Below are 5,534 nucleotides of genomic sequence, written 5' to 3' on the forward strand. Positions count from 1 at the left end.
CTCAACAGCCAGTGGAGAGATTGAAGCCGAGACTCCTATACAAATTCTTCCACAGTCGTCAGTTACCGAGACGGTGTCGGTCTCGACAGCCGAGATTATACCTGATTGGCAACTAGAAATCGTGGAATACCTGGAAAGAGGAGTACTCCCCTTAGATAAAAAGCTTGCTACCGGGTTGAAGATAAGAGCAGAAAGATTTACAATGGTAAATGGAATCCTTTACAAGAGGGGTTTCATGTTGCCACTCTTAAAGTGCGTTTCAAAAGAAGAAGGGAACTATATTCTTAGAGAAATCCATGAAGGGATTTGCGGAAGCCATGCTGGAGCTAGAATGCTGGCACATAAAGCAGTTCGAGTGGGTTTCTATTGGCCCAACATGAATCGGGACTCGGCAGGATTAGTCAGAAATTGTGACAAATGCCAGCGGTTCGCTAATATAACTCATCAACCTCCTGAAGACCTGAGTGCAATCTCTTCGCCTTGGCCCTTCTCTCAATGGGGGGTAGATATAGTGGGACCATTGCCTCGAAGCAGGGGAGGTCTACGGTTTGCCGTTGTTGCTGTGGATTATTTCACCAAGTGGGCAGAGGTTGAAACCTTAGCGAATATCACAGCTAATGCAATATAGCGATTTTTATGGAAGAACATAATATGTCGGTATGGCATTCCCCATGCTTTTATCACAGATAATGGCAAGCAGTTTGACTGCGACTCATTCCGAGCCTGGTGTGCCTAGCTGCGAATAAGGAACTATTACTCATCTCCAGGGCACCCCCAGGCAAATGGGCAGGTAGAGGCCACCAACAAAACAATTTTTAAGATCTTGAAGAAGAAGCTGGATGATCGGAAAGGAAACTGGGCAGAAGAACTTCCAGAAGTATTATGGGCATACCGAACAACCAAAAGAATTCCAACCGAAGAGACACCATATGCCTTAGCATTCGGAACTGAGGCAGTCATTCCAGCCGAGGTAGGCTCAGGCAGCTATCATGTAGAGACCTTCCAATCCGAGACTAATAACGAGGGTTTACAACTGCACTTGGACTTGCTACAAGAGAAGCTAGATCAAGCCCAGGTGGCTATGGCAGCATATCAGGCAAGAGTGACTCAGTATTTCAACTAGAAGGTCAAGCCTCGAAGTTTCAAAGTTGGAGATATGGTCCTACGTAAAGCTACTCTCGCAACCAAGGACCAGCTGAGGAAAAGCTGGCTCCTAATTGGGAAGGACCTTATAAGGTGGTTGAGTGCAAACGAACAAGAGCATACCACTTGGAAGATTCCAAAGGTAAGGCTCTTCCGAGGCCTTGGAACGCTGAGCACCTTAAAAAGTATTATGTCTAAATGCAGTGATATGTGATTTGTTTGTCATTTTCATTATTTCCATTCAATGAATAAAAGTATCTCGGAGTTATGCAGCATATAAAGTACATATGTGCAAATTAAATTATTAGTCTTAGAGAAGACGGCTGAAAAGGCTATTCCGAGCCCTAAAATGATGCAACCGAAAGGAGCATTCTCTTAACATAACATAACCCAGACTCGAAAAACCTAATAAAACTAACCGAGACCTAACTCGGAATAGCATAACTATGGGCAAGTCTGGGGATAGATCAAAAAACCTAACCAAACTCCCCGAGACCTAACTCGGGGTAACAATTAAACTCCCCGAGACTTAACTCGAGGTAGCAATTAAACTCCCTGAGACTTAACTCGAGGTAGCAATTAAATTCCCCGAGGCCTAAGTCGGGGTAGCAATCAAAATCTCCGAGACCAAACTCGGGGTAGTACAGCTAAAGGTTAAGTCGAAATCTCCGAGACCTAACTCGGAGAAATATAATTATAAATTTTCTGACTACCTTAAGCAATAAAAAAGTTATTATCTCAAGATTCGTATAGACACGAAAACTCATTTCATTAAAAAGAAACTCGAAATATATACAAAGAACCATTAAAAAATGATACATCATTTTGCCTTGGGAGCAAAAACAAGAGTAACGTCAGGGGCATCGGTAGATGCGGACTCGGCAGTGTCGGCCTCAGTAGAGCGGGCATTATCAGGAACAGACTCGGTGCCTTGGTGCTGTCAATCCAAAAAAGGATCGTAGAAACATTCTTTTATTCCTGCTGCATCAGGCATTTGTTCTTGGCTTAAGTTTACTAGTTGCGCCATGGTTGCATCCGAACAAGGAATGTCCACGACCTTCACCTTGTCAAGATCTATCCTCCGAGTCGAGTCCTTAGCCCATGCTCGAAAAGTTTCGAAGCCAAGGATGAGCCCGTCGGCCCAGGCAGAATTTCGAACCCATGAGGCAAAGGACAGCTGACGTAAATAATCGGCAGCTCGAGTTTTAACCTCCTTCAGCTGAGCCTTTCCTTGGGCGTACTTTCCCTTAAAGAATTTGAGCTTCTCCTCGGCTACCACTTTGGCTTCATTTGTCTTGGTCACCAAAGCCTTCAAATCCGAGACCTCATCTTGAGACAATTTCAGCTGGCCCGAGACCCCTGCATGTGTTTCTTCCAGCTGATTGAAGTCCTCCTTAATAATAGAGTTATCCTCTTGCAGGCGGTTCACTTCAGCTCGGAGGCCTTCAATTTCAGTTAGCAGATCATTAACCTTTGATTCAGCCTTCGCCCGAGGGCCTCGGAGGTCTCGACCCGCAATTTAGACTGCTCCTGGCCCGAGATTAGCAGCTCTTCGTCTTGCGCCACAATAACTTTCGTCAGTTCTGCATTCTTGGTTTCCAGTTCAATGACCTTGTCTTTAAGGCGACTTGTCTCAGTAGCCGAGCCCTGTGTCGTCTTCTGAAAATAACAGTACAGTATCAACGACTTCACGGTGCTCTGCAACAAAAATCCAGTTAACATGTGTAGAGAAAGAAAAGCGAACCAAAGCAAAGATCAGAAAACTTACGACAAGTTGGCAGAAAAGCATTTGCTCCGCCATTCCCCGAGCGGATGTGTCACGTTCCATAACGAGAATCTCATGAGGAATTAAATCCACCAATGCTTGAAAAGGGTTGCCCTTCAGATCACCACCAAAGGTAGCAAGGGGTCCGCCAATGGTCCAGTCCACTCCTTCAGGTCTTATAAGAGTCCCAGAAGAAGAAGTCTCGATATCAGGGGCCCTCTCGGCCTCAGAAGCCTTCTCGGTTGCGGAGGCCCTCTCGGCCTTAGAAGCCTTCTCGGTTGCGGAGGCCTTCTCGGCATTAGAAGCCTTCTCGGCCGCGATTCCTACCCCTTCCTCTATGGCCACAGTATGCCCCTTGGTTCCCTCCTATACCATCCCTACTGAGGCCTCGGAATTCTCTTCTAGCTCTATGTCATCCAAAATATGTTGGATGTTCGAACCAAGAGGTTGGAACGACAGGGACCCAATGGGGATAGCATTGTCTACAGCAGCTCCCGTAGAGCCCAGAGGTGTAGCATTCAGCGGCCGAGCCGAGATGGGCTCGTTGGCAAGGAAGGCCTCGACTTCCGTAGCTGATCTCACCATGGGCTCAGGACCCGCCTTTCTCCTAGCAGCCAGAAAGTTAGCAAGTTGGTCTTGCGCTTTTACTTCAACCACCCTCTTCGATTTCTTTTTTTCCGGTTGGGGGACCTCGAGGTCCTCAGGCTCGTCAACCAACCTCAAAACTCTGGCTGCCCGAGGAGGAGTGCTAGGCTTTTTAGCCTTGGCATCCATTTTTAGGGGGCCAGTAGTCCGAAACTGAGGGACCACAGGTGGGGCTGGACCCTCACGTATTTTTAAAGACCCGCCAGTTCGAAGAGGAATATTTTTTAGCTTAGGCTGCTCAACCATTTTGCCTTTGCCCTTATCAAGTCGAGATTTTCGGGGGGTAGCTCCCCGAGTGTTTGCAGCTGGAGGACCTGAGGTGACAAGGTTTGGGTCTCGGACGACCACGGAGGCAAGCCTTTTCTTTTTTCCGCCAGCGCCTCCATCAATGTTTTCGATACCCCTTCCTTCGGAGAATGTCTCCATCAGTTCAGTTTAGTACATCAGGTTTTCATGTCTCCGAGCCCATGATGCAATATCATCCACACGCTTCAGTTCGTCTTCCTTAAGAGTTGGTTCCTTGGAAGCATTTCTAGCAGGGACACTTGTCTCCCGTGGCACCCTTGGACCTTCAGCAGGTTCGGTGGGGTGAAACTCCCACTGACCAGTGGCGAAGAAATATTTAGCTTTCCACCCGTGATTGCTGGAATACTTGCCATCCATGTGTATAAACTTCCCCCGTCGAGACTGGAAGTTGTATAAGCCCTCACACTTCGGGTTCTTCTGGAGCCGATAGAACCATAAAAACTCTCGGGCGGAGAGGTAATGGCCTGGCCCAAGGGCCATTGGCCAGAGCAAAGTACATGCATAGAAGACCCTCCATCCGTTAGGCACAATCTGGTGCGGGGCCAGATTTATGAGACTCAACAGCTCTCGTACTACCCTCGGGAATGGCAGTCGGAAACCAGAACGAAACATGGTTTCGTATAAGCAGACCTCGTGTGCGTCGGCACGCACGATGGCACCTACTTGCTCCTCGTCAAACCAAAGCTTCACTGATCTGGGAATGAAACATTCCTCTCGGATTTTGCCCTCGTCAGCTTTAGTCAGTTCAGACCGCCAGCAGGCTGGATAAGTGTTGCCACAAAGACCATCGGAGCCGGATCCCTCGCCACCGGACATAATGATAGAGGAAAAGAAAGAAAAGAGAAACAGGCGTTCGAGGATTGAAGAAGAAAGACTAGGATCTTATTGCCAGAGAATAGAAAATGGATAGAAACAAAGAAGACAGCAACTTATTTAAAAAGGGGCTCACCTCGGTAACAGGGGTATTAACTGCGTCAGATGCGACAGGGTCTCGGAATACCAACCGACGCCGCCTGCAGATGACGCATGCAGAATACTCAAACGCCAGGGTTAATGACGCGACAAGGTCTCGAAATACCAACTGACGCCACTTTGAAATTTGAATTTAAAATTTTTTCCCTCTAAAATTTGAAATTTGAGTTTCCTTCCGGAATTTAAAATTTGAATTTTGCCGCCTTAGTTATCCGAAACAGAGTCAGAGAGTCATTATCTGTCTCGGAACTTCTCTCAAGAAAGCTAGTCTCAGTAGGTAGACCCATTCCGTCAAGACATGAAATTTCTTTAGTTCTGCAAACTTCGAAATTGGGGGGTAACTGTTAGGTCATGGATCAGCCCATTTAAATATTCAATAGTCTTCAGGCCCAATCTAAGAAGGCCCAAGACCTGGACCTGAGTCTCTTGCATCCGAGACCTACAGCCGAGACCCAGTAAGCCGAGTCCCTTGCATCCGAGACCTACATCCGAGACCCCTTAAGCCGAGACCGTAAAGTCCGAGACTAACTCAGGATGAACAGGTCTCGGCAAAGGGAATAACTCAGATATCTTAAAAGATGTTGTTAGTAAATAAGCAATCTTGTTGTTTATTAAGATATCATTTTTATTTACAATCCAAATCTTCTATATATCAATGAAGATATGTCAGTTAGCATCTAAGGTCGCCAAGGCGACCAAGTCC

The sequence above is a fragment of the Corylus avellana genome, chromosome ca7, assembly GCF_901000735.1.
Source record: "Corylus avellana chromosome ca7, CavTom2PMs-1.0".
Classification (NCBI taxonomy): Eukaryota; Viridiplantae; Streptophyta; class Magnoliopsida; order Fagales; family Betulaceae; genus Corylus; species Corylus avellana.